The 13,321-nt window shown below is 42.6% G+C and overlaps 2 long non-coding RNA genes across 2 annotated transcripts; both read left to right on the top strand.

The window, feature by feature from the left end:
• The first annotated feature begins 212 nt into the window (after positions 1–212).
• Positions 213–3,396, top strand: LOC109384941 (uncharacterized). The gene is made up of 3 exons (XR_002124529.1): positions 213–283; positions 1,304–1,582; positions 3,089–3,396. It is a non-coding gene; the product is annotated as an uncharacterized LOC109384941 (long non-coding RNA).
• A 3,904-nt stretch (positions 3,397–7,300) lies between these two features.
• Positions 7,301–12,892, top strand: LOC109384940 (uncharacterized). Its single transcript, XR_002124528.1, has 2 exons — positions 7,301–8,412; positions 12,083–12,892. It is a non-coding gene; the product is annotated as an uncharacterized LOC109384940 (long non-coding RNA).
• The last annotated feature ends 429 nt before the right edge of the window (positions 12,893–13,321 follow it).

Below are 13,321 nucleotides of genomic sequence, written 5' to 3'. Positions count from 1 at the left end.
CCATCGCATCCCCAGTAGGTAATCAATAAACACTTGTTGACTGAGTTCCTTAAGGGCAAAGTCTATGTCTTCTTGATATTTGTTTCTTTAGCACCTGACCTGGGCTGGGAATAAGTTTCTCAGAAAGTAGTTCTTGATTAAAGTGGTCTAATTAATTAACAACCAGGTCTTCCTATTAACTATATTTCTCCAACATTCCTTCAAAGTACAACCTGGCATATTTTTTACTCTTATACTGGACCAGAAAACTGTTTTTAAAAGCAGACCAGATGTACTTTTAAAGGTAATTTTCTTCATTTATGTGAAAATGTGAGGGTCGGGTTTTTTTTCTGTTTTTTTTTTCTTGTTTGTTTGTTTGTGGGCTTTTCATGGGCACTTTCCTAACTACCTCCATAAGCTTTGCCATTGCCTGGGTATAAATAAATCTAGATCTTAATGAAATACTTTTCAGGTAGGTCATCAGAAAGTTGTATGAAGCAAGTGCTTGTCTGCAGCCCACCAGTATCAGGATAGTAACTTGTATATGTGTCTTCTCCAAGGCTGAAGTGCGAACTTCTCATTTCTCTTCATTGTCACAGAACTTTCACTGACACTAGGTTTGTTGAATGTTTGAGAGCAGGAAGCCTAAAGGGATAGAATAATTATAGGAAATGCATAAGGTAAATAAAACTACAATGAATATTATTATAGCCACTCATTAGTAAAGATTATATCCCAAGTATCATGCTAGGTCTTTACATATATTTTTTAAATTTCAATCCTAAACACTCCTTTTGGAGCCAGGTACTCTATGTTCATTTTATGAGTTAAGAAACTGAGAATCAGAACTGATGTATAACTTGCCCAGGATGACACAGCTAAGGGACTGGCGGAGCTGAGATTTGGACCTGATTCCAAAGTCCATGCTTTCACACACCAGGAATTGTCATTTTTCAAGTGTGTGTTAGAGAGATGAAAAAGATGGTTGAAGTGCCTGTAACAGCTCTCTCTAATCAGCAGCTATGTGGTACCCCAGAGGATGAAAGTTTGATCTTCTTTGTAATGATGTGTGAGGGCACATATGTGGAAGACAAGAGCTATGGAGCTATCGCCTACATTTTTGAGCAGTGTTCCTTTTTTCTCTGTTCAGCATTGTATTCAAGGGAGCACATGACTTTACATATAATTAGGTTTCATCTCCACCTTGATTGAAGATGATATTGTTATACTTAGCATTATTATCACACTGTTATTAGCTGGGATAAAACATATGGACTGTGGATGTTATGATCAGTAATACCAACTTCATCTGTGTCATTCAAAGGAATACGTGCAGTCCGTGTTCGGATATGCAATGGAACCTCATCAGTCTGGATGTATATGAACTCATCTGGAACAATCCAGATCCTCCTCTGAGCTGTAAATATAATTGCATACATCAGTTATGCTCCAGTCTTTTAAAGTTGCAAATGTGCGCGTTTTGTCCAGATGCTGACATCTTTTCAGCAGCCCTCCTCAGCCTGCTCAACTGCCAGCCTCCTCACGAAGTTCACTGGAGTCCAGGTCTCATTAAGAATGCTGCCTCTGATCATTTGATTCCAGGGTAAGCAGGATCAAATCACAGCTTCACTTCACCAACCTTTTGAAATCTATGTCAAAAGTCAAAGGGCAAGCTTTGACATAACTATTTATATATATGAATTAGAAAAAAATTTGAAAACGAGCAACCAAACATGGTAAAAAAAAAAATAGGGAGAGGGAAAACACTTGGTTTAAAAACACTGAGAAAGCAAATTATGTTTTGCTTGGCTCTGTAAATTAGAAGCCTGCCAAACATGGTCTGTAAAGGTGTAAGAACCAAAAAGCAACTTCAGTGTTCTGCCTTCCTCAGAAACATGGAAGGAGTTTCCTAGAGATGGTCAGGATGGAATTTAGGGAAAAAATCCTTGTGAGGCCTTCATTCGTTCATTCATTGCCAGGGAGGGTGCTAAGCATGGGAGATACAAAATGACCATGGCATGACCCTCTGCTTCAGTGAGATACATCAACTGTTCTGCACACTGAAGTGTGAAAGTCACCAGGAAATAATATTCAAATGCCACAGTGGGTGCACAAAGGGGGAGTGGTCAACTCTGGGATTCTTAAAAAAAAAAAAAACACCCAATTCATAACAGTCATGTACAGCTGTTTAGTAAGATGACAAACTCTCCCAGGAAAAGGTGAAGTGGAATCTGAATTAACAGATATCGTTGAGTCAAATCTCAATTTACACCGACCGGTCCTAAAAGGGAATGATCTGGTAAGCGTTTTCTATTTTAATTTCTAGGATACTAATTTTACAAAACAGAATTGCTGCCATACATTACTAAGCAATTCCCCCTCCATGCCCATCCCCCCCACTCTAATAGAGATAGGTGAGCAGGTCTTGATCCGGACTCCACTCTAAATAAATGTGTGATCTGAAGTAACTCTCATTACTCCTCAGGGCCTCCGTCTCCTTGCCTGTAAAGCGAGGAACTCTGGTTAGCTCTAAAGTCCATTTCTGCTCTGAATTATGAAATAGAGACAAAAAAAAAACAGAAAGGAAACTCAAGAGAAACAAAAGTGAAAGTGCCCAGAGGAAATACAGTAGTAAACAAAAGTACAAAATTTTATCTCACAGGAAAACGTGGCAGAGTTCCCAAATACTTTTTTTTCCCAGCAACCGTGAACACGAGACTTGAGAAAGAATGAAATGTCTATCACGCCCTCTGAATGCGAATAAGATCAGCGTAACACGAATCCACCTTGCTCCATGCGACTGTCTTCTTAAACAATGCTCCCTGACCCTAAACAACTGTTTATTAAAAATTTCTTCCAAAATAAATCAACCCTTAATGAACGGTCCATTTCCACATAACAAACCCCCATGGACCTCCACCACACAAGGGTGTATCCCGCTTCGGGAAATGAGAGGAAAGCGGATAACGAGACGAAGGATTCAAACCAATATTAGATGCTGCCTGGCGTTGCCACGCGGGTATCATAAACAACAGCATCGAAGCAAACTATTTTAAAACTTAGGAAATACGGTAGCCTTTAAACTTGATCATTTTTTCCCTTTTGGAAGAGAGTTCTCTGAACATAACCCAGAACGGTACACCCGCCCGGGAGCTAGAGCGCGAGCAATTCGTGGCGGCTAGAAGGGACCAAGCTGACAGCTTTGCGGAGCGTTTGCGGCGGGCGTGGGACCGGGACAGGCGACCGCCATGGCTTAGCGGGTGAGGTCTGGACCCACCAAGGCTCCTTTGCAAGATGCTGTCTGCTGCGGCAGCCTCCCTACACAGGGGAGGGTGCGTGAACGCGCGCGCGCACACAGACCGCGCACACACGCATCCTTTCCCTGGACTTGTGCCTCGTCTCCCTTTTGTTTTTCTCCCTTCCCAGTCATGAGACCCGGAAGTTTTTTTTTTTTTAATCCTGTCTCTCTCCCTTTCCTAACCGGCTCCCCCCCTCCCTAATCTATCACATGGCAGATAGAATAAAAACAGAAAAATGGCGACGGTCACGTTGTGGCGAGCCTTGCTGCGTCATTAGATAATCCTCATGCAAATAGCGGGAAGAACAAAGGAAGGGGGGCTCGGGACCCCTGGGGGCGCAGGTGGGTGTAGGGGTAGCGGGCCGGGCGGGGGTGAGGGGGGGGTGGCGCGTGCGGGGTCGGGCGCCTGCGGGAGGCGTGCGGCCGCGGGGCTCCGTGCTTCCGAGTGTCTACGTCTGTGTGCGCGCCCGTGAGCCGCCGTGGAACGCTGGCCGTGGGCGCCGGAGCCCGCCCCGGGGCGCGGGAAGCCGTGGGGGCGAAGCGAGCCATTCGGCAAGGCTGGCCGCGGCGCGCGCACACGCATACGCACACGCAGCCGCGAGGCTCGGCCGGTTCGGGGCCCGCGCGGGGGGCGGGCCGAGGGCGGGGCGGGCCGGGCCGGGCGGCGACGAGGGCCGAGGGCGCGCCAGTACCGGGCGCTGGGCGCCTGCCTGCTTTCCGCCGCCTGGGGGGACCGCACGCAGCTGGCCACCTCGGGGTAAGCAGAGGGGCGCCGGGGCAGCGGCGCGGGGCGGGTGGGGGGCTCCGCACTCCTGCACGGACTTGGAGCGTGTTGCTGGGTTTGTTGTTGTTGGGGTGTGTTTTTCTTCCTGCGGTGTACGGGCGGGCGGGGGGGGGCGCCGACCTCGCCCACCGGCATTTCCGCGGTTTCCCCTTGGCACGCGCTGGGTTGTCAGGAGCCGCACAGGGTGGACGTGGGCGCGGGTGGCCCCTCGGCGCCCCGCTTCGGCCCCCTGGAGGGGCAGCGGCGCGGAGGGGCGGGGCGGGGTGTGTGTATAAATGTTGCGCACTCGCTTTTCCCCCACCTCCGCCTTCTCTCAGGGTGCTGGCGTGGGTCCCTCGCGGTCCGGCGGCGACTGTAAATAGAGCCTGGATGTTGTTTACATGAAGGATCCGGCGGGAGGAGTCTGCGAGGAGGAGGCGGAGGAGGAGGAGGGAGGGAGGAGAGAGGAAGACCGGAGTCCCCGCGGCGGCGGCGGCGGCGGTCAGGGGTAAGGGTGAACCCCGCTCGGCGTCCGGGGACAGGGCGCTTCCACGAGGCCAGAACGCTGGACCCTGGGGTAGGAGGGCGGATTGGCACGGGGCTGGGAGATGGTGGTCGGTCAGAGTGGCATTTTTAGGTTGCAACCTGCCACGCAGATTCTCCTGGGCTAGAGGGGAGAGGGTGTGTGTAGGGAGGGCGGGGAAGCCTCGATTTCTCTGCACGTTTATTCTCCCATCCCCAATCTTTTCCCGCTTCTCTCCGGGCTCACCTGTTTATTTTCATCAACCATGTCCCGCAGAGGTTTTGTGGGGGTTTTTTTGTAAGCTTGAGAGAGAGGCTGTTTCTTTTATTAGTAACATTATTGGGGATGGGGGTGCATAGCTGAAATGTATGCCGGTCCAGGTCGGTTTTCAAGAGGGGGAGGGGACTTGGCGGACACCTCCTGTTCCTGACCTTAGCTGACCCCAGGGCTTCTCCCCGCTTTCCCGGGCCAAGGAATCCTCTCCCTCACTCAGCTTCCCGCACGCCAGCAGCCACCCTTTTGGAGAGGGACCACACCTGTGCTTATTCCCGGTTTGGAGGAGAGGTGAGCCGAGAAACCAGGGAATTCTCTGTTCCCCAAAGCTCTTGGCTAATCCCCCATACCAGAGTCAGCCAGAAAGGGCACTTTCACCTGCTGGATTGCACTGGGCACGTCCATCCCCTCCAGCCTGGCAAGCTGTGGCCTACAGATGTGCTGGGATTTTTCTCTTCCCTCTGGACCTGCATTCCACCAACCAGCAACTTAACTGCGAGGTTTAAATAGAAAGACAGAGGTGACCCCCTTGGCCCAGTGCCGTTATTTATTCCCCACTGGGTCTTCAGCTGCCCTCCTACAGCCCCCAACATTCTTCCCCTAAGAGCTTATCCCAGAATCGGGCCTAAGCAGTCTCTGGCGCTCTTTCCCTGGGCCCCACCCTGGCCCCTCTTCGTTCTCCAGAGCCAAACACGCCTCCTCCCAAAGCAAAAGGCACACCCAGCCCCAAATCTAACCATCCAAAAAGGAGGACAAAACAGTGGAAGAGGAGACCCAAGGGCCTCCTATCGGTCCTGAATATCCCCAACATTTACCTTTTCAGGCCTGCTAGATTTAGAATCCCTTTATTCTTCTTACCAACTGTCCCTCCTACCCCCTTTGCCCCTAATCCTATGACAGATATTGGAGGAGGTGGAGAAAGTCGTTGTCACCCTTCTTACCTTGAGTGAGGCCTTTTTCTCTCCAGTCTCTTCATTTCTGCGATGCTTAAAGAGTAAAACATAAATATGTGTGCATGTTTATTTGAACTTGTTTTCTTGCTGGCTTATGAATAGCTAGGACTTGAAAGGAAAGGAGGAGAAAGAGGTGAGAAGTGAATATTCCCTGTAGTTCCCACCACCTGAGCATCCCCACAGTTGCTGGAGAAGACCCTTCTGTAAAAGCCAGCAGTCTCCCTTCCATGACCTCACCCCCTAAGCCCTTCCAACTTTAGCTTCAGAACAGGAAGAAGGCTCAAAATAGAACTACCTTAGGAACCCAGTTCCTTTAGAAGATCAACTTTTAAATCAGCTCCAGGAGCAACATGGAACTTGGACATAGGGAGAGAAAGCTGTAGTGTTTGTAATTAGTTCCTTGGGGAAGGGTGGGGGGATATTTTTCATGTATATTCAGAAAAGCTTTTCTCAAGATAACTTAGGTATGTAGACCAATGAATGATTAATAGGATGATTCGAGATTTATTTATTGAATTATTCATATATTTCGGTATATCAACAATAACAAGCACAGTTCAGAATGAATTAAAGAGCAGCTCCTGGAAGGTGCTACAGAGTCTGCTGCTAGAGATGGAGTAGGTTGTGGCAGAGAGGCTCATAGGGAGCGCTTGAGGAAGGCAGAGAGTCCAAGGATACAGTGACAGCTACTTTGAGTATGGAAACTGAAAGGCTCATTATAAACAATGGCCATAACTTTGGCAGGGTGATTGATAGCCTGGACACAAAAGTAAGGACGTCAGGATTTTCCACCTTTACCTTGGAAATTAACTCCCTATCTTTGAAACAGTGTCTCCGTTCTTTTCCCTGCATTGAGATGTGCCTTTCTGAGCTAAAAGGGTTGTTCAGTCTTTGGAAAGAACTGCTTAATAAGTGACCATCACTGAAGTATTGACAATTTGAGGATTAGTCGTCGGGCAGAAAATAAGTGGCATAACTTGAGCATCTGGCATGTGCTGTGGAAGGGCTTGCTGTTGAAGGGGTACCATCTTTTAATCTAGTTCAGGTTTAAAAGAATCCAGGTGACAGAGGCAGGGCTGTCTGTACTTGCATGAAAACAGTAGCCACTAGACAGGCCGCTATCAAACCCTTGAAATTGGGCTACAGTGATGAGGAACAGAATTTTAAATTTTATTTAATTCTTGAAATTGCTACTTGATTCAGGTATAGGAAAACTTAAATATGTTTAGAAACAATTTGGGCACATGCGTATACTTTTTAAACTAAATTTTATACCATCTATATACAGATTAAGTATTTCTGATGAAATTTAGTGTTTGAATTGAGATGAGTTGTAAGTGTGACATACACTCCAGATTTAAAAGACAGTACAAAAAAATAAAATATCTCATGAATAATTTTTATATTAATTACACACTTAAATGATAATATTTTGGCTATATTAAGTTAAACTAAATATATTGTTAAAGTTCACGTGGTTTTTTTTTAACTGTGGCTACTAGAATATTTAAAATGATATAATACTGCTTGTATTTTACTTCTCTTGGACAGTGCTGGCCTATAACATCACTCCTTTTGGTCCATGGATTAATTTTCAGAAGAGGTACTGCGTGAAATACAATTATTTCATGTTTGTCAGCTGTCTACTTTACCCGGCTTTTTTCCATGTGGAGATTTGGGGACCTCAAGAGTTGTTATTATAGTGCATGAGACCTAATAGTGACTGCTTTGCCGATTTCTATGCAGGAAGTGTGCCCTATTCTGGAAGGTCAATACAAATGTGCAGGGTACTAGAAGGGCTAGTGGGGGAGTGGCATAGGACAATTTAGGTACCAACACATCTGGTTATAGCTGCTTTTTAAAAGGCTCCCGGGCATGCCAAAATATATCAGAGAGCAGTGTGTGGCATAGTAACAGTTGTGATACCTGGTGACATATTTGCGATTCCACTTACCACTCACCTTTGTTTATTTTTTCTTCTTTTCATTTATTTTCTACCCCCATGCCCCATCATAGCTCCACTGGTGGTAATTGAGCCCAGAAGGTTTACTGATCCCTTTCCTCCAAAAAAGTCTAATGCTGACCTGAATAGAGATAGTGCTGTGTTTGGGGTTTGGTTTTATCTAATGAGATGCAGTAATGGTGCTCGAAGGGACTTAGAGGCCATTTAGCACTCTACCCCTTCATTTTATCCATGATACACTGTCAGTTGTCTTGCCTACGACCGTACTGACAAAGGCTGGAATTAAACATACACTTTTGTTGATAACTTATTTAGAGAATCCCTGAGAAATGAAGAGAGGTTCATCAATTAATCAAACGTTTATTGAGCTTGTACTTTGTGAGAAGGACTGTGACTAGTGTTGTGAAAGGACACGAAGAAAACAGCCTCTGACTTTAGGAACAATACTGTCGATTTGAGGAAATAAGAGGTGAACTGCCAACTTGAATTATGGTATAAGATGTAGCCCTTAATAATGAGTGTAACACCACTGTGGCATGTGTTACAAGTAGAAATGTGTTCATTTTACACATGTAGGAGTAGACGCTCTGAGAATGGTGGACTCTGCAGAAAAGCGGTGTAAAAGTGTTTCTGGAACAGCCCACAGCTCTAGAATTGGAGGTCAGTGCAAGCCTTTGGTATCATCCTCTTTAGCTGTCCATTAAGGGAATTTGAGAATGTAAGACCCAGCATTTTTAAATGGCACTGCTGCAGTAATGAGAAAAATCATAGATTAATTAGAGACAGTCAGGGTTTTTAGAGATGGTTAGCTAGGGGTGGATCATTTTGACTATTCTAAAAGGGTATAATATAGAGGTGAAATCAGAATAAGATTGACTTGTGTGCAAACTATAACATCTAAAATCTAGGGGGGGAAATGAAATCTAGAGCAAAAGCAGAAAGTTAAATAACTGTGGAGTAGACAGTTAAACTAAAAGTATGTATGCTGAGTGCATGTGTAAGGAGGAAAGGCCCATATAACAGAATTACGGGCCAGTCCATTTATTTGTAAAGTTTTAGTCTCCTGGAGCCGTTTTACGCTAAAATCCCAGTCTGCATGAGCAAGAAAGGTCGTTCCTCATTCTGTCTTTACATTATTGTATACATACTTGTCTGTAATAGTCTTTTCCCCAGATGGACCTGCAAGGCTTATGCAGCATGAGACTACGGAGAGGTCAGTGCTTGAAGTGGGTCAAACAGTGACGCCCCCTTTATAGATACTTCCTGTTAATGCTCCTGTATGAGAATCAGGGTGGACTTTGCACAGGGCAGTTGTCCTTGGCTTTTCCTTACCTTTTTAGCCAATTTCTTTCTCCTTAAAAAAAAAATCTATGACCCCCTCACCTCACTCCAGGTTTCCTACTAAACTTTTGGCACAAGTTAGTTTTTTAACACTCTTAATATTGCAAAACTTTGCAATAAAATGCAAGTATACATTCTGTGTACCTCTGACTAAAGCAGTAGTTGACATTTGAGCATCTTTTATTGACAGTACATTCTTATAACATCACAGTTTGTCCAAATATGCATCTTTTATAATGTTACTGAGTTGGATTATAGTTTTTCACGTTGGAAAAAAATCACACTTTAGTAAAAGACGAGTGGATTTAATTTAAAAACCTATTTAAACTACTTTAGTTTAAAAGTATTTGCATTGCCAGCACCTTATCAATGCCTCCAGTTACGTAATATGTAATCAGATAGTTAAAGATTTAAAATCATTGTATTTTCATTTTTAGTTTGTAGATAAGAGGGACATGACAGGTTTTCTGTGTGTGCATTTGTACTCCACAAGATTTAAAAGCAAGTTCTTTATGCTATCAGTTTGCCAGAAGTACTCGATTTTCTAGATAATATTTGGTGCGTGCATCATGAAGAAATTGTTCTCAGCTGTATCATTTTTATCATGGAAGAACAGTTTAAAATCAGTTTAATCACCGGAGGAAAGCATTTTATACCATTTCTTTTTCCCTCTCTTACTACACAGTATACTTTCATACTGTAATATGAGTACCTACAGTCACTTGTTTTAAAATTAAAACAATTCAATTTTTATAAGAAAAATCTATGGAAAAGGAAGTGTTTCTGATAAATTTGGCTTTTTCAAAGGCATATTTATAAAGAATAATTTCCAAGAAGAAACAAAACTTACATTTTCGAAGCATTTATTTATGTTTATAAAATACACTTCTGAAAACCCATATTTTTCTTCCTTGAAGCTGCTTAAGAATTATTCTAAGAATATTAATTTAGGTAACTATTCATAGAATAATGACAATTTGCTTTTTATGACTTGGTCTTTTGGCTCCCCGTACCTCAACTTAGGTAAAAAAGGAAATATGGGAAAATTAAGGAAATACCTTATTGCATCAAAAATGTTTAGCTGTCTGGTTTTTGGTCACGGCTAATAGAGGGAATTTCAACTCTGCATTACATTACAAACATTAAATTCATCTTTGTATATTTCATTTTTAGACATTAAGTTGCACTAACGTACAGTTTTAGTGAAGAACAGGCTAGTAACTAATAAGTGTATCAGAGTTATTTGTTCCTGTGTGTATCCACCCTCCAGTATCTCAGAGTAAGTATTCATCTTTTCCAAAGCTGACAGAACTTGTGGCTAGGAAATACTAGGTGGTAATCTTCTGACACTTTTTGATGAATCAGGTATTTTAAATTGTATTCTCAAATAGTCCCAATATCTTTGTTCATTTAACAGATGTTTATAATTTGAGTGAAAATGTGCAACTACTTCCAGGAACCTTAGGTTATGGGATCCAATTTAAAAAAAAAAAAAACATCTTCATTGCCCTCTCGTGTTTCAACTTTGTATTACATCAGTTGGCCAAGACCTAGGCAATGACCTCTCTAACTTTTAGATATTTTTGCACTTTAGAAAATGTTGTATTAAGTTGTGTGTAGGTGGATTATTTTATTGAATATTACCTTTTTGAAGATAAGGCCAGTTTCATAGTGCATAAAATTCATTGAGCTAGTCATTGTACTCTTATTTTCTGACTTCTGTTGATCTAAAGAATTGATTCATCATCTTCTGATGTATTTGAAGTGCAGTGCTAATACCTTATGCATATAATTAGTCTTTGAAACTGAGCAAATGCCTAATTAAAAGCATAATTATTTTTCAAATATCTGTCAAATTTCACTTATATTGAAATAATTTGAGAACTTACTAGTGACATGGAAAAAAACTGTGAATCATGGTTTTAATGTTAGTATTCTAAAGCCTGAATTGCAATTTCAGAACCTTTTTGTACTTTTTATTAAGAGCCATTCCTGTAATGACTTCAGGGTACATCTCAAAGGTACAGATAATTTCAAAGTAAGTGATATGTATATGTTGATTTTTTTAAAGGCGTTCCAAAAGTTGTCAGTGATTCTTGTACTACTCTAACTGTGGAATTGACATTAACTACAGTAAAAAAAAAAAAAAACCACCCTGCAGGTGTGCTAAATATGTAATCATCATTAGTGTCATCAATTTGAGTGCATTCTTAGCACTCAGGCAGGAACAATAAAAGTCATTTTTTTGGCTATGTGCATTTCTTCTTAAAGTATAACCCTCTGCCTAGTTTCTGCATCATGATCTGAGATACTGAGAAAACGAAAAATCTTAAGCAAAAGTAGATGTTTTTAGAAATCTTTTCATTTGTATAAGTTTGTAAACTGAATATACAGTTGATGGAGTTGAGTGGCCAAGTTGGGGTAGAAGGAAAAAGCACTGGGCTCAGTCATTAGACATGGATTTGATCCCAGGTTCACTATAACTTAAGATATAATCTCAAGTAAATCACCTAAACCTCTCTTAGGCTTTTTTTTTTGATCTGTAAAATGCGCCAATAATATCTAACCTATTTCCAGACTCCTTTTTTGATTAATTAATGAATAATTCATTGACAACCTCATTGGGTTCCTGTGGAAAACCAAATGAGAAAACATATATAAAATTATTGACTATTAGGCAGATGCAAAGTATTATTGCCATGTTTGATCAAGAGCATTTTGAGAACAGGGGCCATGTCTTATTTAATCTTAATTTCCTGAGCATCTACAAGAGGTCTTGGACATAGTAGTTTCTCAGTAAATATTTATTGCATGAAGGATTGAAGTCAGGAGGATAGGGTCAGCGAATCTGTGCATGGAAGAAATACACTGTGAAACGTAGCTGGAAAGCTGACTGCATAATCGTGTGGTTGATCATCCTCCTTAATATGTATAAATCGTGTTTGTCTTTCATTCTCTTCTGATTTACCTGGGCCTCTTGATATTTCAGCATCACCACTTGCTGGACTGTGACCCTACTTTTTCTTCTGCTTCCCCACATCTCGAACCAGAAGGGAATCTTTCAGCCTTTCACTTCATGGGGAGCCTTCGGAGGAAGTCACGCAGTCACCTGGAAAAGATGCCGCCAGCCACCACAGTGACTGACAGGCTGCCCTGGCTCAGTTATCACAGTGCTGATGCTGTCCATTCTAAAGGTACAGTACTGTGATAACTGAAGGATGGCAGCCATCTTGCCTTCCATATCAGAGGAGTCCCATCGTGCCCAGGGAGGAAGACAGAAGATGAAAGAGGCACGTGAAACAGGTGCGGCGTCCCAGAAACGCTCTTAACGCTGTTCCTGTTTTGTACCTTCCCTAGAGCATAGGAAATGTTATTCCGTCTGTCTTTGCCTTATTTTTTAACATAAGGATAAAGAGGAGTTAGGTCATTGTTTGCACAGCAGGGTGAAGATTTGTACTGAGTGGACATATATTAAGATCTTTGGAACTTTAAGAGTCTGATATTAGATAAATACTAAGTGTGAATTAGTGTTTTTGGAGTGGTATTCAGAGAAATTTGCCGTATTTTATACATGTAAGAGGTAACCTGATTAGAATAACTTGGCATTTACAATATTAGATGTTCAGAATGAAATTCAACTTAAACGGGGAGAAAAAAGCCCTACATGTTGAACAGTATTGATATAATTGCATGAATAAAATTACATCTTTGTGTTTGAGGAATGGATAGGCACATGGCATGTTTCTTTCAGGGACATAAATATTTAAAATCTAGTCTAATTTAAAAAGTGTCTGTTGAATGCCCATGTTATTGCTGTTGGTGTCACCTTTACGTGAAAATAAAATGTAAATAATTTTTATCAACTAATTAAAGAGCACCCTGCAGTGACAGATAGAGCAAATTAATTTAGCTATATGAAGCTATAAATACCAAGCCAACAGCAGGTTTACATACTAGACTAGGAAATTTTATAAAGCACGCATCTTCAGCCTGCAGCCTCCTCTAGAGAGTATGGTTAGGGTGGGGTTATTAGAGAAGCCTGGGTTTCCTCCATTCCTCCTCCCTCAAGACTCCTAAGGAAGCTATACACGTGGAACAGCAGCGGACGAGAATCAAAGTACACAACCTTGTTACGTGTTAGATCACAGGCTGCTGCAAGGCCCGGGTAATTTCATGTAGTTTGGGCTCAGTGCCTAAACAGGGACCCTCTTACCTTTCCCCAGCCTCA

This window comes from Hipposideros armiger, unplaced genomic scaffold (assembly GCF_001890085.2).
Source record: "Hipposideros armiger isolate ML-2016 unplaced genomic scaffold, ASM189008v1 scaffold_106, whole genome shotgun sequence".
Lineage (NCBI taxonomy): Eukaryota > Metazoa > Chordata > Mammalia > Chiroptera > Hipposideridae > Hipposideros > Hipposideros armiger.
The sequence above is the reverse complement of the archived record's forward strand: the minus strand, read 5'-3'. Positions and strand labels throughout refer to the sequence as shown.